The sequence below is a fragment of the Panthera leo genome, chromosome D3, assembly GCF_018350215.1.
Source record: "Panthera leo isolate Ple1 chromosome D3, P.leo_Ple1_pat1.1, whole genome shotgun sequence".
Taxonomy (NCBI): Eukaryota; Metazoa; Chordata; class Mammalia; order Carnivora; family Felidae; genus Panthera; species Panthera leo.
Window position 1 is genome coordinate 56,198,501 of NC_056690.1, and position 21,470 is coordinate 56,219,970.

At 40.1% G+C, this 21,470-nt stretch overlaps 1 protein-coding gene across 23 annotated transcripts in view; it reads left to right on the forward strand.

The window, feature by feature from the left end:
- Positions 1–21,470, forward strand: part of DTNA (dystrobrevin alpha) — a 354,755-nt gene that overhangs the window by 150,476 nt on the left and 182,809 nt on the right. For all 23 annotated transcript variants that reach the window (XM_042909764.1, XM_042909771.1, XM_042909773.1 and 20 more), the window contains exon 2: positions 16,761–16,891. The gene's annotated coding sequence lies outside the window, so the exon portion shown is untranslated. The remainder of the gene's footprint in view (positions 1–16,760; positions 16,892–21,470) is intronic.

A 21,470-nucleotide genomic window follows, 5' to 3' on the forward strand; every position in this document is an offset into this window, starting at 1 on the left:
ACAGAGCATGAACGGGGGAGGGACAGAGAGAGAGGGAGACACAGAATCGGAAACAGGCTCCAGGCTCTGAGCCATCAGCCCAGAGCCTGACGCGGGGCTCGAACTCACGGACCGTGAGATCATGACCTGGCTGAAGTCGGACGCTTAACCGACTGCGCCACCCAGGCGCCCCTTATTTCTTTATTTAAACATATCCCAGCCATGATTTTATTTTCAGACTTTAATGTTGCAAAACACCAGCAGTAAGCACAGACTGTCAATCCTAGAAAAGGTGAAGTAAGCCGTTCATTAATGCAATTTATCTTAGGTAAGCCAATGAAGATCGTATGGTTTGGATTTTATCTTCTGCACATTGTCCTGCTAGAAATCATGTTTGGGGGCTCTTACTTTAAACGTCTGAGAATTGTACCCTTTTACTTCTTTGGTTAATGGGATGGGGTGCTAGAAGGACTTGAGATGAGCCTCCAGTCGCCACTAAGCCCTTTCTTCCTAAACTTCCAGGTCAGCGAGCAATCTCAAGGTGCTTTTTTCTCTCATGTCCAAGTGTCCCAAACCTGTCAAGTTCTCCAAATCACGTTTTACAGATGTCAGGGCCTTCAGTGGTGTGTGTGGTTTTTCTTTGTTTGGCTTCTCTGAAGGAGTTTCATTAACAACCATAAAATCTTAGAATTTATAGGATTCCTTATTTCTATACTTCTTAGTAATAAAATCTAAAGTAAAGAGAAGAGAAAAATTGATTTTTAGATGTTGAAATGTTTTGTTCAATTACTGTAATACAGTCATCTAAAACTTGAGTGGCATTAAGTCAGTCTATTTTATATAATCTTTCATATTTGCAAATTTTTACTCAACATCTTTTTAGTCCCAACCGTTGGAATGAGACAATATAAGAGAGCTGTTCTGCAAACGCGATAAGCCTGTCCTAGTGTACCTAAACTTTTCTTGCTTTTGTGTACTCCCCAAATAGAGGCACTTTTTCATTGCTCAGAAATGCTTGTCACGAATTTAGATTAAAAAAAACAAACTTGTCAAGAAGTAAAATGTGATGGGGCGCCTGGGTGCCTCAGTTGGTTAAGTGCCCAACTCTTGGTTTTGGCTGGGGTCATGATCTCAGGGTCCGTGAATTCAAGCCCAAGATGAGCTCCGTGCTGACAACGCGAAACCTACTTGGGATTCTCTCTCTCCCTCTCTCTCTCTGCCCCTTCCCCACTCATGCTCTTTTTCACACAATAAATAAAAACTTAAAAAGAAAAAAAGAAAATGTGGTATCAATCAAATTCCTGTCACTGTCTAAACTGAAAAGATTTTTTGAAAACCAGTTACCTTAAAGAGCATAAAAGTGTTTATCTAGTTTTCATCCCTTATGGAAATGTTCATGTTGTGACACTCAATGCAACACTCATTCTTTTTTAGATGAGAAATCATATATATGACAAATGATTAAAATACAAACCTTTCATTTTTCTTTAAAATAGTCCATAACTTTAAATGAATATACTCCATTTCACATATATCCGTTTAGAAATGGAAGAATTCTAGAAAGAGATTTTGGGGAGCATGATGAGCCACTCTCCAATAGAAGTCCCCCCAGAGACCCGAGTTTCTGAATTGGAAGGACAAAATCAGCTTATCTATTTAGGAAGGAGTAAAGACACTACATAGTTCTAATGAAGAAGCATATGAGGAACCTCACCTTTTCTTCCAGCTAGTTTAGGAGCCAGGAACACCTTTTTATTGTGTTGTATTAATTATTTTCTTTTATTATTGGGGACAGAATACTTGGTGTACAGAATACACCATTCATTGGGCAGCCATTCAGAATGGCCCAGCCACAGTGCATGAAATCTCTGCTCAGCTGTTTTCCAGCTCTGTTCATAAAAATTGAAGTTAATAGCTAAAGTTAAAACAGATAAAAGAGAGTTTTAAGGATAAGACACGGGTAAGTTTAGAACCCCAACATTTGTTCGACTCCAGGACGCTGAAGTCCTCTAAGGAGTTGAGGCTAAGAAGAAGGTGAAATAAGCCAGGGATGGAATGGATTCAAGGATTGAAGCTCAAAAAAGATAGAGCAGCAGGTACAGGAGAAATGTTGCCAAGAACCTCTCAATACTGCTGGAATAAGGGGGGGAGGATAGTCCAGGAACGGTGCCAAAACGTAAGAAACACGTCCAGACCAATCGAGCTAGTACCATTTTTCACTGATTGATTTAAATAGCCAAACTGGCATCTAGATTTTGCTTTTATCAAAATTCTTATTAAATAAAAGCTGTAGCTCAGTGTGTTACAGTACAATTTTGACCATCACAGTCATTCTTGAGAGCATGCAAGTCTCAAACAGATTGAAAGTTCAAGAAGCATTACCAATTCATTTTTCCGGAGCTCATGTTGTTCTTCCCTAAACAGTGATAAAGGAAAGATAATTCTCGGCATCTTCAGCTGTGCCCTTTCATTCCTAGCAAGGAGGCCAGAATTAAATGAACTATGACAAATGCCCTTTCACCCCTGGACCCAAAGTTGCAGCCAATTGGCAATTCAGGGTGAGACATCTTTCAGTGCTACGGGCTGTCTTGTACCTATTCTTTGGCATAGAGAACTGGGATCTCCAACATCAGCACCGTAAATGCAATTATGAAGACTGTTTTTCAAATGGATCACTACTGTGGCCCCTCTTTCTCTCCCTTCGTGTGTGTGTGTGTGTGTGTGTGTGTGTGTGTGTGAGAGAGAGAGAGAGAGAGAGAGAGAGAGAGAGAGAGAGATACTGGAAGGAGAGGATATCAGATTTCTTCTAAAGCACTTGCCAATTGAAATATAATGCCAGCCGCATATATAATTTAAAATTTTCTAGTCGCCACATTAAAAAATAAAAACAGGTAAATAATTTAAATCCATTCTACTTAACCCAATACACCAAAAGTATTATCATTTTGACATGTAATCAATATAAGAAGTTGTTACTAAGATATTATTCATTCATGTTTTATAGGTTATATTTGAAATCCGTGGTATGTTTTACATTTAACATCATATCTCAGTTTGGATTAGGCACATTTCAACTGAAAAAGCTACATGTGGCCAGTAGCTACTCTACTGGACAGCCCTGATCTAAAACATGACTCCTTCTTAACCAACAATATCCCATTTGAAATGCCTCGCTTCTGATATCTTAGCTATTTGAATATGTTTTCCTTCACAGCAGAAATCCATCCGTACAAATATTTTAATCTAGATTCTAACACACACACACACACACACACACACACACACACACACACGAACACATACACAAACATCTGAGTTTTAATGACCTATCCCAATTTTCTTCTACAAAAGTATGAAAAATAAAATATTTCCTCTCCCCGGTGCTTTCTGAGGGAGCATGTGTACCTATTATCTTGCCCATTAATGGGTTACTGTATTTCGTATTTTGTGTTGTCACAGCTGCTGACTCATTGCCCATGAATGGCTCGGCTGCCCGTGGTGATTGTTTGACAGAATGCCAATAACGCCTGCCTACAGCTTCTGAAAAGCTGACCTTGTAACAACATCCACATTCTTTTGGTTGCTTTTGCTGACATACTCTCAATTCAAAAACTGTTTTTAAAACAAAAGTATAATAAAGTATTGAGCTTCTAAAAGCAATTGTATTTCAGGTCATTAAATTATCTGAGTGTGTCAAGGAGGGCAAAACAGCAAGGAAATGAGTATTCAGAGGGATCCATCCTTGAAAGTTGACATTTGAGTTGCAGGCACATAATACTTGGGGACAGTGTTCTAAGACAACATGGGTATCCAGATGAAACAAGGCTATCATGGGATATGTTTTTCAACTTTATCAAGAATCTTTATTAGCCCTGTAATAATAGTTACTGACTTATTTAACATTCTACTTCATTTTTTTCAAAATGGCAAAATTGATCCCATCTCCCAGCCTAAAATCCTCTCCCCAAGTTTAGCTTCTAAGCAAAGGGGTATAAGATGTTCTCCATTAATTAATAAGTGCTAAGCTGCTATTAAATACTTAAAACTGGGATCAAATTAACCAGTGACTAATAGATACTGCTCTAGCTAGTGGGTAAGATGATCCTTCACACTGTAGTCATCTATATATGTCTATACAACCTTATCTGCACTAGCATTAAAATTACCATATGATTCACATCTCACACAGAATAGCCAAAGTCGGCTTTGCTGATTTTAGTGAGTTTCGCATACTTGGGAGCTGAACTATGTGTGTTCAGCTAGTTGTTTTTGGCACTTTCTAACCACTAGGGGGAGATCGAGGCTCCTCTCTACCCTCTATTACCACCCTTGAACCCCCAGTGAATGGTGATGGAGGTGAGTCAGATGCCAAGTTTATTGGCACCTGAGATGGGAGGGAAATGCAATCATTACCTTTGGAGAAACCCAAAATTTGGCAACCTGCAAACCATGCAGACGTGTTTCGTTTGTCCTATCCAGTTGGAGGCAACGTTTATAAATTTGAGGAGTTCATGTAAAAATCTGGATTTCCATCCTGAACATGAAAATAAGATGTGGCCATCCTGAGCCCCTGCTTCTGCGTAGCGCAGCCAGAGGGAGGTGCTGTCCTTAAAACAGGGCACACACTCTTCATTTCAACTCCATCACTACCACTCTCTTATTTTTCCCAACACTTGAAACCAAATATCATATGCCACGTATAAATAAGCTTGCGTTGTTGTTTTCTTATTAAAAAAAGCTTGGGTTTTTTTTACTCTAGTCACTACCAAAAGTGACAAAAATAAAAAGAGACCAAGAAAATCTCTTATAATTTCAAGGAAAGTAAGAGAGCATATTTCTTTGGGGGTAGTAAAACATATGCATAGAGGTAAACTATGCAGGCACAGGGTGCCCTGACTTATACGAACCTATTTCCCCATTTATATCACTTATCTGGGCCTATGAGCTCAGAGTTTTAGAGCACTTAGTCTCTGCCAAAGTACTGTTTGTTCGAGTACAACATCCATGCACACATGTGTGCCCATGTGCACACACACACACACATACACACACTTTGCCCTTTGTTGAAGTAAATCCCCTCCTTTTCCCTTTCCTCCTTACTATCCATTTCCTTGAATTCAATTTTCTCCACGAAATGGTAAAATCTAGAGGACTGAGACTAGGGCAAGCGTAAGCATTCTAGGAAAGACATATGTCAAGGGCTTGTTCTATAGGGTCTTTGGCAAAAGGGGTCCTTTTGGCCTAGCTTTCTGATCGTAGTGCAAACCACTGGTATTATCTGCTTCCCACACATGATAAGGGATTGGGAGATCATGGGTCCCAGTCAAAATACCATCTCTCATTTGTCACCACCAACTCTAGCTGCCAAGAAATATCTCCCATGATTGACTACACAAGGGTTTGTAAAATCAGCATATGAAGGGCAAATCTTTGCCTTAACATAGTGGGAGGAAAGAACATATCTGCCTGCAGTTTGTACTCACAGAGGAAATGTAGAAATAAGGTTGGATTGGTGTAGCATAAACAAATTACAACAAGTACAGCTTATGTAAGGGTTTACTTACCTCATTGCTTCTTGATCTTCAAACCAAGAGGTAATATGGGGCGCCCGACTGGCTCAGTCGGTTGAGCATCCGACTTCAGCTCAGATCATGATCTCATGGCTCGTTAGTTCGAGCCCTGCATCAGGCTCTGTGCTGACAGCTCACAGCCTGGAGCCTACTTCAGATTCAATGACGCCCTCTCTCTCTGCCCCTCCCCCACTCATGCGTGGCCTCTCTCTCTCAAAAATAGATAAAAACATCAAAAAAAACCCACAAGAGGTAATATAAATATTAGCGATAATAGTTAACATCTGTCGCGTTTGCTGTGTGTCAGGTGCTGTACTAAGTGATCTCCTTTAATCTTTGAAACAACCCTATGAGGTAAGATCTGTTATTCCAGTTTTATAAGCGTGGCACATGAGGCTTCAAGTGGCTATATAACTTGCCCAATATCACAGAGATTGAGTCTGTCCAATCACAGAGGCTTCGCTCAGCCTCCTTACTATATTCCCTTTCTTTCAGGGCAATGGTTCTCAGAGCGAAATCCCCAAGACACTTCGGGGGATCCTTGAGGTCAAACTATTTAATAGTAACTCTAACATACTATTTGCAATTTTCACTATGTGGACATTCGCACTGATGACACAGAAGCAATGGCGGGTAAAACTTACTGTAACCTTATTACAATCAAGGCAGCAGCAACAGCGTGTCCTGGTAGTAATTATATTCTTCGGTGCCATGCACTTACAGTAAAAAAAGCAAAGCAAGCATCAGCTACAGCAACAAAATCTAATTAAATCTTGAAACTCAAGTACACCTCTTTTTAATATTCTGTGTGAGGAACGGGGAAGTGTACATAAAAAGCTCTTGAAATATATTAAGAGACAATGGCTGCCTCCAAGTAAAATTGTGTGGCGTGCAAACTGAACTAGCCACTTCTTTTATAGAACAACATGTTTACTTGAAAGAACAACTGGCAAACTATGGTTATCCAGACATGGTACTTGGCACGGATTTCCTTGAAAATGAATGAAGTGAGCCTGTCGCTTCAGAGAAAACTAAGAGTATTTTCTGATAATGATAAAATTCAAACTTTAAACTAAAACTTAGAATTTTGGTAGGGGCGCCTGAGTGTCTCAGTCGGTTAAGCGTCCAACTTCAGCTGAGGTCGTGATCTCACGGTCCATGAGTTCGAGCCCTGCGTCGCACTCTGTGCTGACAGCTCAGAGCCTGGAACCTGCTTTGGACTCTGTGTCTCCCTCTCTCTCTCTCTCTCTGCCCCTCCCCCATTCAAACTCTGTGTGTGTGTGTGTGTGTGTGTGTGTGTGTGCATGTGTGTGTCTCTGAAACATAAATAAACGTTAAAAAAAAAAAGAATTTTAGAAAGCTTGCACTTGCCCCTGTATGCTTGACAGCTTCCCAAAACCTAAAAGACTTCCCTGATGAGATTGATGGCAGTATTAACAAATAGGACTTTTTGTCATTAAAACTGAAAAGCATCAACATTTGGAAGATGTGTATAACTCAGTGAGCCAATACTTCCCTACTAATCGATGTTATAAAATCATACAAGAGTAAAAAGCTCTATACAAAATACAAGACCGATAATGAATTTTAGTGTAATGGACTATGCAAAGTTCATCGATATGGCTCAGTTTCCACACTGCAACTCACCTTTAAGAAGCAATTGCTTGTTGAGTTTCCGTGTCTTTGGAAGAAAACTATCCAGTCATCTGAAAGACTATCAAATACTACCTTTTCAAACTGCATACCTTTAGGGGCGCCTGGGTGGCTCAGTCAATTAAGCATCTGACTTTGGCTCAGGTTATGATCTCATGGCTCATGAGTTCAAGCCCTGTGTCAGGCTCTGTACTGACAGCTCAGAGCCTGGAGCCTGCCTAGGATTCTGGGTCTCCCTCTCTCTCTGTCCCTCCACCACGTGTGCTCTGTCTCTCTCTCTCTCTCTCTCTCTCTCAAAAATGAATAAACATTAAAGAAATTATTGTAAAAAAACTGCAGACTTTTGTAAGTTTGGAATTTCTTCATATTCTTCAGCTGAAACAACATATTGCGATAGGTTAAATGCAGAAGCAGATATGAAAATCCAGTGATCTTCTTTCTATTAAGCCAAACATTAAAGAGATTTCCAAACATGTGAAAACCACGCCATACTTCTCACTGTATTTTTGGTTTTGAAACAATATTGCTATTTTATTAGCAATAGATATTATTTATGTTAGATCTAATGGGCTTATCATTGTTGTACAAATAAGTTTATAAATATTTCTAAAATTTCTAAGCCAATTTCTAATAGGTAAATATTGATAGATATAACACACATAAACAAAAGCTCTTTGGGGTTTTCAGAACAAAAAGTCTGAGAACCTATTATGTAGCATATAGTTATCTCTTTTTTTAACTTCCAAGTGTCATGGCACCTTACTGATATCACATTAAATGCTGTGTGTTTTATCTTCATTTTTATAAAAGATACTTATCCCCTCTAAGTCAGATGTGAATGGCAAGTGAGGTTCTCAGTAGCCCTCGGGTGGCTACTAAGACATTTGGCACATTCAAAGCCATCAATCAAGGTAGAAGTACAGCACTGAAGGGCAAACCCCGAACATCCATTCCCAGAATTAGATCCTTCTTTCTCCCTATGATTTCCAGAAAAAGTATTTCTTTCTTTGTCTAAGAAAAGACCCATCCATATGATTCACATACTCCTCTACTCACCCATGTCCCTTTTTAATGTCACTAATGTAACTGGTTTAAGGTCCTAGGAAATCTTTTTTTAATTTTGTTTTTTTCCCCCTATATCCAGTTTCATGACCTACTTCTTTCCCTCCTTCCTGGACTCCTTCCTTCCTTTCTTCTTTTTTATTTGTCTTGATCTTTACATCACGGTCAAATCAAACAAACACACTTCACGTCAAACACTTCGTATCGTTAATCTCTTAGAACTGTGCAGCACTTTAGCAAATGAATGAACACAAAATATGAGCAAGGTACTGATGGTCACGTATTCCCAGGGAGATTTCAGTAGAATCTATGATATACCTGCATGTGGCTAATTAAAAGTTTGTCTTCTTAAAAATTAATTGAATGAAACTTTGGCACATTTTGATTTAACTTTCCAAGCTCAATTTAATTCTCTTTTTGACCAAACTGGCAGGTATACTGTGACACAAGAGACAACAGACTGATCTCGAGTAAATAATTTTTTCCTGGGCAGCGAAAGTATGTTCATCTTTATGCCCTACTTGGAATTAATTTCAACATGGAGAATTTAAAGTTTTAATGAGGTCTTCACTATGGAGGGCTTGTTGACTATACTGTTTTACTTGCGTGTTTTTCTACTTTATTCGTGAAAGATTTTTATCTAAGAAAACCTGAGGTGCTGAAGTTTAGTGATTGTTTTTGTAAGCACATGAGACACTCAGTAGTTTGCAATTTTATTATTTTTTAAATTTTTTAATGTTGATTTATTATTGAGAGACAGAGAGACACAGAGCGTGAACGGGGGAGGGGCCGAGAGATGGAGAGACACAGAATCCGAAGCAGGCTCCAGGCTCTGAGCTGTGAGCACAGAGCCTGATGCAGGGCTCGAACTTACAAGCAGTGAGATCATGACCTGAGCCGAAGTCAGACGCTCAACCAACTGAGCCACCCAAGTGCCCCTGCCATTTTATTTTTTTGAAAGATACAGTATGAGATAATCGCTCTTTTCAAATGTGGATTCTGGGAAAATGACTCCTCTTTATCTGATATTTTGGGATGCGTGGCTTTTGTGCAATAGAGATTTCCATAACAAAATAAGTTCTACTAATGATGTAGAACTTAAAAGAACTTGTAAGTTCTGCCTTACCTGAAATGTAGCAGAAGTGTGGTCTGTATGAATGTGAGTGTGTTACAGTGCTGGAAGAAACTAAAGAATCATTTAGTGAGTACAGATGTCCCATTATCGTCATATATGTCATATCCTTTCACTAATAAGTTTGATAAAATAATCTCATAGCCAAAAAGGGACAAGTATTTATGCTAAATATGTTTGGATCACTAATCATAGGATACAAAAAGTAAAACAAACAAAAAACTTGAAACAAAATCATATATAGTTTATAATCCATTAATTTCATTAAAAACTCTGTGTCTGTATATGTGTGTGCAAATACATATATACATGTATGTAATTGGGAGCAAATCTATAAAATCGTCGCAGGGATTGCCTCTGGGTAGTGTAGTGTGGGTAACATATGCTTTCTTTCTAATTTATTACATATTTCACATTGTCTAAAAAGAAAGTTACTTTATCAAAATGACTTTGTAAGTTTCCAGCCATCTCTTGATTCATTTATATTAAACTTGTTTATTCATACATACTAGCATTTGGCTAATTATTTTTAAAAGTCTTCTTTTTAAAGAGAAAACAGTTATGGCACTCAAGTGAATTCTTAGAGATTGAACTCCTCTTTGAGCAGCACAGGCCAGGTGCAGTGCAAGTCCTTAAACATACAGGGTGAGGGACATCTTTTTAAAATGCAAATGTCAGGGCATCTGGCTGGCTCAGTTGGTTAAGTGGCCAATGGCTCAGGTCATGATCATGGGTTCAAGCCCCACGTCGGGCTCTGTGCTGACAGCTCAGAGCCTGGAGCCTACTTTGGATTCTGTGTCTCTCCCTCTCTCTCTCTGCCCCTCCCTCATTCATGCTCTGTGTCTCTCTCTCTCTCTCAAAAATAAATGGACATTTTAATAATCAAGAAAAAAATAAAAGGCAAATATCATCTGGGTAAGTACCTGCCTTATCCTCAGAGTAAAATACAACAGAAAAAAGAAACACAAAGGCAGTTCCTCTGAAAAAACTGCTGTGCACAAAACAGAACTGAGAAATTCTTTATAAACCACTTTCTTCCTTCTCAGCACCTTTAAAACAGTGGACTGAATACCCAGCTGAACTGATGTTGACAGGCAAGTCACCATAGTTTTTATTTAAGAGGCTCTGAATGTCAGCAGGCCTCTGGCTTCACAGTGTAAAGTCATTCTACATTCACTGCTGAATGCGTATGTCCATTCCTTCTGAGAGCTGTTTTGTCCAAATGTTGTTGTTCTTTCCATTTTATCTTACTTTAGCCTAAGTGAGGAAGAATGATTTCTTAACCTTGTCTATTGGTGAAATATCAGGAGTGAAGCTGAATACCGTGCCGTTGTCTTACACCTTCTGGAATCTCCTCTTGCAGTCTTGTTATGTGTTCTAGGGAGTGTTAAAGCAGGTGACTGAGAGGACAGCATGGCGGGAACTCTACTTTCCCTGGATACATACCATGTTTCTGCCACCATTGGGCTGTAATTTGAGGGGAAGAAATGACAGGTGCACACCCCCCTCTGAAATTAGATTAATTGCTTTGATTATTTGGACAGAAGTAAAAACTTCAGAGAGACAGATGCAGCCAGTCTCAGTAGGGCTTCCCATGGGACCTAGAATCCCCTGTGGGAAGAGTCCACCAGGCTGTGTGATCTTGCCCTTCTGTGATGGGGCCACGCTGGAGCTGAACAGTTAGACTGTCCCACAGCTACAGCCTCTTGATCCTAGGAGCTTGAAGTAACAGTCTATGCCCTTAATAGGAAATATGTACAAACAGCCAAGACCTGCCTAGTTCTCAAACTAAACTCTCTGTCAATGCGAACAAATCCTTAGAACAGAGAGGGTGCCCAAAAGTGTCCCTGAGGACTATGTCTCCAGCTTTAAAGCATCCAGAAAGGCAGGGGTGCCTGGGTGGCTCAGTTGGTTAAAAGTCTGACTTCAGCTCGGGTCACGATCTGAGCCCCACATCAGGCTTTTGCTGCTGTCAGCACAGAGCTGCTTCACATCCTCTGTGCCCCTCTCTCCCTGCCGCCCCATGCTCATGTGTGCTTTCTCCCTCTCTCTCTCAAAAATAAAACAATAAACATAAAACAAGGCATCCAGAAAGGCCTCTTTCCAAGCAGTCTTCTCCCTGACTCTGACCTAATATCATTGTGTCTGGGGGGATTCTCAATTCAGTCCAAGGACCACTATCCCACATCCATTTTACTGTAGCTTTCCAAGGCACTTTGACATTCTCGGGCCAATAGATCATAATCTGGTGAGATGATCACACTAAGTTTACACCACAACCTCCTGTAGGAACCAAGTGAGAAAATGCTGACCTTCATGTTTGCTGATTGTTCCACCACCAGTCACTTACTCAAACTTTTTTTTTTTAGTTTATTTACTTTCGAGAGAGAGGAAGAGAGCGCATCAGCATCAGTAGGGGAGGGACAGAGAGAGAGGAAGAGAGTCCCAAGCAGGCTCTTGGGACAGAGCCCAAGATAGGGCTCCATCTCACAAACGGTGAGATCATGACCTGAGCCCAAATCAAGAGTCAAATGCTTAACTGACTGAGCCACCCAGGTGCCGCGTTCAAACAAATAGAAAGATTAGTATTCATCAGGATAGATGACGTGCTAAAGATGATGAAGAAATAAGCAAGACAGTCTCTGCCCTCAAGTTGTACATGCTCTTACAGAGAGAAAAAGCAGTCCCTGGTAATTTTACATGATCACATGTGCTACGAGGAAGGAACTCAAAGGCTGGTGTGGAAACATCAAGGTCTGGTGGTGGAGGGCATCTAAGAATAGAGCTGGGAGGTATAGGAAGGAGATCGATGTCATATACAGAATTGAAGGAAGCTTCAGAAGGGGAATTAGGATTAACTTGTGCAACTTCAGAGGTCTAGATGGGACCAGTGGTAGAATTATAAAATGATGTTAGGAACTGAGAGGGACTTGAGACATCCAGACCAGGGTTTGGATGTTTCTAAATGGCACTCCACTGTCATTTTGGACTGGATCATTATTTTTTGTTGGGGACTATCCTGTACATTATAGGGTGTTCAACAGCATCCCTGACCTCTATCTGCTAGATATCAGTAGCACCTACCTTCCCTCCACCACTAAAACTTTCTCCAGACATTACCAAATATCCCTGCGGTGGTATAAAATCACCCCTGGTTGAGGACCATTGCTGTCTGTTTACTATGAGAAAACTGAAACTCAGGTAACAGTAAATGACTTGCCCAACTAGTTAGTATAGAGACAAAAACAAAACCCCAACTTCTAATCGTAGTTCAGTCCCCTTTCTACAACACTAGAAGATGCTGCAGGTGCCTTTCGGAATTATTTTTCTTCCCCTTCCAGCTTCTTTGTTGTTGAGAATATGGCCGATGCTGTGTTTGCAGAAGAGGGGTAGCCAGAACCCTGAGCTCCGCCTCAGCCCTGGCATGAGACCCTAGCAGGCCGTTTGTGACTATGACAACGAAGAGTCCCTCATAAAAATAACAGGACCTATTTCAGTTGTTGAGAAATTATTTGGACAAGTAGTTGATGTTTCGCAAGTGACTTTAATCATTCTTAGCCAATATCCTTTAACAGACAATGTCAAACACAGAAAAGACCAGGTTTCATATGTTTCTGAATGCAGTGCGGCTCTCCATGTGCATATTTCTCTGGAGCACCATTTGTAAATCTATGGTCTTCGTCTGTAGCTGCTGCTCAGAACACAGAACCTGCTCCCTGTGACTACAGCGATCTGACTGTGGGGTCCATCCTAACCTCTGAAATCTAGTCAACTAGACTCATGGCACCGTAGTCTCCCGAGCATAACTGAAAAAGAAGAAAAGGCTACAGAATAACTGCTGGAGACCATCTCCAATCCTCCATTTAACGCGCAGGCGATCTTTTCCCTACACAGCAATGAAAGATAAAATGCCCGCTTGGATTCTTTGTCTTTTCAGTGTGAATAAAAGCCTTTAATGCATCCAACCGAATCATTTTCAGAATGGTGCCGACTGATAGGGGTAAGAAAGAGGAAATTGGATCAAATGTTGTTAAGACAAGAGAAGTCTCCATTTATGTATATTATTCATGCAGTAAATAGTGCTGCAGGCCTACTATGGGACAGGCCGTGTTCGAAGCATCAGAGAGGGAGCAGTGAACAAAACTCCCGCCCTTGGGGAGCTTATATTCTAATGTGAAGTGACAAACAATGAATAAATAATAACAGTACAAGTGCTACGCAGGAGAATGTATCAGAGTAAGCAGTAGAGAAGGAGGAAGGGGTGCTGTTTTGGGTGGGAAGATCAGTAAAGGCATAAATAGGAATAAAAAATGTGATTAACTCCACTCCGGTCTAATATTCATCCGGCTCCCACATAATCTCTGTTGGCACTGACCAGTTACACCATTCTTGTGTGATAAATGCGCATGCTTTACCAAATCCCACCATCGTTAAGTGATTATCAAGACTTAAGTTGATACCGTTAGTTTGAAAGTTACTTTTTTCAGATGGCCCATTATATTTTTATGTGCTCTGAGTTGAGGAGTTTATTTTATTAATCAAAATCTGCTTCCTGCCACTCCCACCCAACCTATATGTCTAAAATAAGGCATCCATGGGGCGCCTGGGTGGCTCAGTCGGTTGAGCGTCCAACTTCGGCTCAGGGCACGATCTCGCGGTCCGTGAGTTCGAGCCCCGCGTCGGGCTCTGTGCTGACAGCTCAGAGCCTGGAGCCTGTTTCAGATTCTGTGCCTCCCTCTCTCTCTGACCTTCCCCCATTCATGCTCTGTCTCTCTCTCTCAAAAATGAATAAACGTTAAAAAAAAATTAAAAAAAAAATAATGAAATAAAATAAAATAAAATAAGGCATCCCAATTTGACAAAATACTCCTTTCTCTTGTGGCAAGATATCGACTTCTACCTTCAATCCAGGCGGTGACTGAAGGCTTTTCGGGGAGCTAGAAGATGGAGTTGGTATTTTATTTTATTTCCGGGCACTAAATGTTAATTTCTAGCCACAAGTTACTGAAACTAGAATTTGGTAGCTGGCATAGAATTTAAGGAAGAATTTGAAGAGAGAAAGGTACTGGTTTTTATTCCCACCCAGTGTTCACATGAGACTTTTGCTTTGCAAGTGTCCAGGGGGCCGCAGCAAGAGGAGAGAGAAGGATGGATGCCTTTAATTCAGTGGCACTTTGGGAGACTGCCACCCTCAGGCTCAGAGTAGAAAGAATTATAGATACTCAGCTCTGTGTACTCTGAAGTAGTCGCGGGGGGGATAGAAGCCAAGGGGGGTAAGGAGAGGGCTGCCTCCAGACTCGACGTCTGCTTTTGATCACTGCCCGGGTGAGACATATAAGCTGAAACAGGGCCATTTCTAGTGGAGGAGGAAGAGCAAACACGAATGCCAGCTTCCAATCAAGGTGTCATTCAAGTTGCAACTTTTATTGGAGTCATAGATCTCAATGAAGGCGTGCAACCTGAGCTGCCCTGCGGGGTACTTTAACACGGCATCTCCCTCTGAGCATAGTCTCGTCTCCCTCCTAGTCTCTTGCAGTCTGGAATAATCCAGAGACGTGGACAAAAACCAAAAATGCAAAACATCTTTTCCCCAGATTGCCGGGTGGCAGTGCAAAAACCAGCAGCATGATCCCAAGAAGTCCCAGGCCAATACAATACCAAGGGATTTCTTGAGTGACTCTGTATTGCCAGATATAGCTAGATGTAAGTTCATCTAAGTGTATAAACTTTATTATACACATATATGTAATACATATATATACACACATTATATAGTCTTACAAAAAAGTGTTTAAGATTGTGCAAGGTTTCCATTTATTTCCTGATCCTGGTGCTTGGAGAGCTGCATTCATGAGGTTGAGAGAACATTTGTAATATGTAACTTATTCCCAGATGCATTAGTCTAATTCACCAGAAACTCCAATTAAAAAAAAAAAGTAGCATGTACTTTAAGAAAACAAACAAACAAAAATGTTTGAAAGCACTACTGTTGTAATAATACATTTAATTCAAAGAATGCCAAGTATGTACCAAGAATCCAAGTATAGGAAAAGATGACTGGGGTCTAATATGACACAGAACAAGGGTTAATTGGATAGTGAACATGTCTTTATCTCCTGTGAAATAAATCTCATGCAATAATGAATATATCTGAAAACTTAGATTACAGCAAGGGTCAGTTATTGTATAGAATTTTCTCTAGGAACCTAAAATCATAGCATCCTAGAAACCATGAGAGCTAAAATAATTACTGTAATCCTTTTTGATAACTGGGTTTGAAGAAGTTACTTGGGAGGGAAAGTGTAAGTGTGGAACTGGAGACAGAGGGTACCTTTCTTTCTCCCATCTGGGGTGCGAAGGTAGGCTCCTGTCCCTTCCTTTTCTACCCCACTGTCATCAGACGCCTTCTCCCCTTTATTTTCTACCATTTCCACCCTCCCCACTGCTTTCCTTCATCTTAACATGGGCTTTCCTGAGCTTCAGCTTCCTGCCGCTTCAAGCTGTCCAGCACCTGGGGTGGTAACATCCAGCCTGTAAGTTGGTAAGGAGATGGAAAAAGGGAAGAAGAAAGATTGGTGAGAGAGACTAGCTGATGGCAGATGGTGAGAGAGTGCCTGAGTCACCACCGGGGAATCTTCTGGGAAGTGCCATCTAGAACCTCTCTCTTTTCAGTTATTTTCTGTGAGTTTTCCCAGAAGGCACAAGACGAGAAAATCATTCAGCTTTATGAAGAAATATTAACAGGCAATTTTATGAACTATTTGTTATTTATGTTATCACTACATAACCTAATAAATCATACGGATCATTAAATAATGTCAGGTTGCCCTTGCGGTAGTCTTCTCTTGTAGACATTCTACTTGTGATTGCTCAGGCTTAAACCACTTGAGGAAATGCTCATCTGAGGACTCTGACCTCAGCTCTAATTTCCTTGGCTTTGGTAGAAATTATGGTGACACAATATTCCAGAAAATTACCTACTTGGAAAACACAGAAGATTCCATGCTTTCGCATTTCTGGGTTTTTAATCAACTAACAACAGAGAAGCATGTCAAGAGCGCAAGGTTCAAAGCCACTCTCTGTTACTAACCAGCTTCTTAATCTTGGACGGTCACTTCACCCTCCTGGGCCTCACCCTCCTCATCTGTAAAGTGTCTTCTGGCACCAACGTCCATTTTTCTAAATATTTCTTAGAGTAAATGAAAACCAAGATTCTGAGTTTGAGTATTACAAAGCATTACTAGTGTATGAGGGGATTTGAAAAATACTGTATGTTGTAGATCTGCCCATTCTAGCTTCTTGTTTGTAGGAAACATGCAAGTGTAAGTTACCTAGCTAAACAAAAGCATGTTTTCTCATTGCAGATAAATGAAGATTTACCGATCCCTGGATGAAGTGCTCGGAAAGTCTTTAAATGCCATAGTCAACTGCCATTTCAAAGAAGAGAAAATAGATGGTTTTGGAAAGTTCATGCTGTTTCTTCATTGAATTTTAGGTGAGTGCATCTGAAACAAAGACTTTAAGATGGACATTGAACTTTTTCCCCTTAAAGTGCTTCTCTCCTTTGCGTGAAAAGAAAACGGCGTTAAATGTTATCAATGTTCTGTACTGTTAGTGAGGTGCCACACAGTCAAAGACTTGGTTTCTGTGCCTTTTGTGGCTTTGTTACTGTTAGAAATCACCTGAAGTGTGAGGTGTGAGGTACAGATGCCCTAACATTCTTCCTGGTTCCTATGAAGCAAATGCCTCATACTCCATTCTACTCTGAAGGTCATAATCTTTTAAATATACAAAAGTACTTAGTTTCAGAGTAATAAGCCAAAATAAGACAAAACTATGTTCTAAAGGCATAAACTGGGGGAAAATTTCATGATGGTAGTGACAGTTTGATCATTAACAAGTCTGTGTGTGAGAGACAAGGCTAACATTTCACAGGCTGCCCTGGGGAGATTTTATACTGCTTAAATTAAGGTAGGACATGGTTTAGGTTAGATGCAGTTTCTGAACTGCTGTGTATGATTAAGCACACACACGTGCTCACACACATTAAGCTTTGTTTTGCTTGGCCATAAAATGGATGGATACAAATATTTTTTTACATCATCATTCATAACTACCCTTCCGTGCTATGAAAGACAAAGGCTTGCAAATCGGTGCTTTACTATTAGTCTGCAATATGCCATTGTCGTTCATCAGCAGAATGGAAAGGAATGGAGGAATTGAGAGGTGGTCTTATTGAGGAAATTGTGTGGCTTTCCACCTCCTCCTGAGTCCAGCTTTCAAAGTGTGGTTTTATTATCTACTTTGAAGAGTGGCGATTTCCGGAACAGCAGAATAAACCTCTGTTCGCAGTTCTGAATAAAACAATGCAACTGACAGAGCAATGACCACTTTCTAAATCTAATCCTAAAGACACCCATGCTTGCTTCCTTTATCCTTTTTGTTAACGTCAAAGCGAAGGGGCTCATTCTCTCACAATCTTCAGGGTGTGTGAATGTGGTTTATTGAGATTGCGTGTGGAACTAAAATGGTGATTTCGTTTATTTACAAGATGTTTGTTGAAGGCGGTTCCCAGGAGCTAAACTTAGAGCCCTTTGAAAATATCAGTAAATCAACTTGTCTGGTGTAACATTCTGGAGGATAAAATAAAAATGAGAAACGTCTTTACTTAACTCTATTTTCCAGTTTTGCTGGTCTGTGCCTGTTTTTACCTTCTAGTCCATTCCTTCCCTGCTCCTACTCTACTGGTTCCATGGCAGCTGACCCCTATGGGCTGTATTTTCTGCCCTGAGACTCACCCCCTTGTCTCCAGCTTCCCCAGTGACCTTGAACTCTGAGCTCCAGTAGTATCACCTTTTCCCTTTCTCCCTTGAGACCTCGTGGGTGGTAATGCCTTTGGCTTCCTGCTACTGATCTCCAAGTTCATTCACTATCCCCTGTCTAGCTCTCAGTTCTTCCATCATCCAGGTAACCATTTCTCTAGGTTAAATTCCATCTTTTTAAAATATTTAGAGTGTTTTCTCATTTCTGGTTAGATTGAAATTGACCAACAAATCCTTCATTAATGTCTCCCAAAATTATTGGGAAAACAGAGAACAGGGATTCCTTGCTTCTCCCAAGGAAAATGATTCTTAGGAAATGCATTTCAAGTTAAATGTAAAGTTGGGTGGTTTTTCTACACTGAAAAAAATTTAAATTTATTGAAGCCATGTTCTAAGCTGTACAACGTTGTGGCGTTAATTCGCTGCTACTGAGGAAATCATTGTCATATTCTTATTTTACATATCAAATTAATGGGAAGATTTTTAAATTCTCAGGTATGCACCAAATATGATTGTTACTTTTTAAATACTCACATTGCACAGACTTCTCTACAGATGAGAACTGCTCCTTAGGGCCTCTGTCCCATTCCTGCGTTCACATTTAAGTCTAGACTTAATCTATTTGATTATGGATGTGACCTTTCTCTTTCAGTAATGATAGTTTGCTACTTAAAGATGCCCTATGATCTGATCATTTCACATCTCCTATATTAAATACTGGCTATATTGGAATGCTAAGTGATCAGATGCCACATTGTGTCTTTTTTTTTTTTTTTTTTTTTTTTTTTTTTTGGCAGGTAAACAATTTACCACTGTCTCAACCACCCTACTCTAAAGGGCTTCCTTGATATTACAGTAGCTTTTCACAAAATCACTTCACTTGGTTATTTTAAATGCAAGTACCTTGCCTTTTTCATTTCCTTCTCACTTATTTATGGAGGCATTTTCCTTTTCAGTCTTTTCTCCGAGGTTATCGTGACTGTTAATCTGTCCATTTTAATGTTTTGTGGGTACATTCAAAAGGACATGGTGTTCCTCCTACCAACAATTTTCATCTATTCAAACAATGTTAATGGTAAACCTGCAATGCCTAATTGAGGATCCTTTCAGACAATGTGAAAATGCCATTACAAGCAGAATGACTTGGATCCCTTGATAACCTAAAATTGAGAGGCACAGGGGTGAATAGCTTTGTGGTGTGGTTTAAGCAGTGAATAACTGATGTTCTCAAAACAAACCTTCCTTAGTTTAGTGCAGCACTGAAAGTTCTAATCATTAACATTTCTCTCCAGCTTATGGAAATGAGGCTTTATAAAGCCATATTTAAAAAAAAAAAAACTCTCAGGGAAAGAAATGCATCCATTAATAATGCATACTACATCACACATAAGTCTAATGACTTAGCAAGCCAGAGACTCCTGAGGGAGTGATGCAGAAATTCAGCTTCTGGAGGTTTGGTTCACATAAGTAGGAGGGGACCTATTGAAATAACCTCACTAACTTCATAACGTGGCCTGGTGGGTCAAGGGACACATGTCATAAAAGATAGCTCAGGCTGAACCCCTCCTCATATTGGAGGAAGGGTAGGAGGAGTGGAGGTGTGAGTCCTTACACTAATGAGCAACATTGTCAATGGAGATTTTAAATCACGGCTGCCCAAATAGTTCAGGAAAGTGCTTTAAACAAGATGTAGTCAGTAGTATTTCTGCTGAGCCACAAAGTAGGATATTGGAAAAAATCAAATGTGTTTAAAGGCAGAAGTCATCTGTAATCCATCTTGGTATTCCTGGACGCTGGCCCAGCCCTTGGCTCACTGTAGATAACTTCTAAATAAATGGTTGGTGAAGAAAGACTAAGGCCCAAAGCGATGATACCTAATGCTTACTTGTTCTTACTTTATGCCAAACAATATTCTATATACACGTATATTTCATTTCATACTTAAACAATCCTATGACATAAGTAATATTATATTTCCTTATTTAAAGATAAGGAAACTAGGGCCCAGGGAGGTTAAATAAACTGCCTGTGGTTAAGTTGGGGGGTAAAAATTCAAATCTGGACAGTCTGGCTTCAGACCCTGAGTACTTAATTATGATGTTCACTGTCTCTCATGTAATATAATCATCAATTAACTTTAAAACACAGAGCAACATTTTTTATTATGAAAAACCTTACGTCATTTCAAAACATGCCCGTGTTAAGAGATCTCGCCCTAATCGTGAATGGCCTCGCTTGCACCACAAATTCTCCCTTTTCAACGTTCCTATTCTCCCTTTTCTTTTAAAACGTGACTGTCTAAATCAACTTCCTAATTTATATTCAAATATCATTATTTCCATTCTTTAAAGGTTTTATCTGAAATGAGTACTTTAAAAATCCTATTTCTCCTTTTATTTCATTTGCTTCATTGAAGAACATGTAACCTTGAGCAGCAAGTTCCTTGACCTCTCTGAGCCTCGGATCCTTAACCTGAAAAGTTATGTATAAGTTGTTGTGAAGACTAGGAAATAATATCCATAAACAACAAAGCACAGTTCCTGGTACATGGTAGGAGCCCAAGAAACAGTAGCCAATATGATCTAATACACTAGGGCCACTCCAGTATCACAGCTGGTGCTGGGGGCACCATCAACAAAATCTATTTCGTATATTCCTTAGCAAGTTATAATATTTATAATATAAATATAATATATAATATATATAGTAATATTTCGTGTATTCCTTAGCAAGCAGACCTCTTGAGTCTCAAGGCCTACTGTTGTCCCTCATCGGTTGGTCTTTGCCAGCATAGGAATCACATGATCTGCCCTCTCTAAGCCACACTCTCTGAGCCTTTACTTTTGCTCATGCTGGTTTTTCTGCCTGGACTCTCCCGTCACCCACACTCCTCTCCAAATCCCCCTCACCCACATGCACACATGCACTCTCCAGTGACTTGCAACACCCCAGTCATCTTTGGAGACACATCACAGCTGTTGCTGTTACCATTTCAGTTAAGTCATTGATGACCTCCTCCTGGGTCAACAGATCATCGTCGGTCCTTCTCAGAATTCACGTAGCCTTTTGAGCCATTACCAGGAGATCAGCTCCAATTGTAGACGGTAGAGAGAACAGCGATCTCATTCAGTCACTCACAGCCTCTTGTCATTTCTCACGTTGCCTGTCTGTTTTCCCTCCAAAATTTTCTTCAGGGACAAATGCCAAGTTTTTTCTTTATCTTTGATTCGCCTATACCAAGCTCACAGTAGT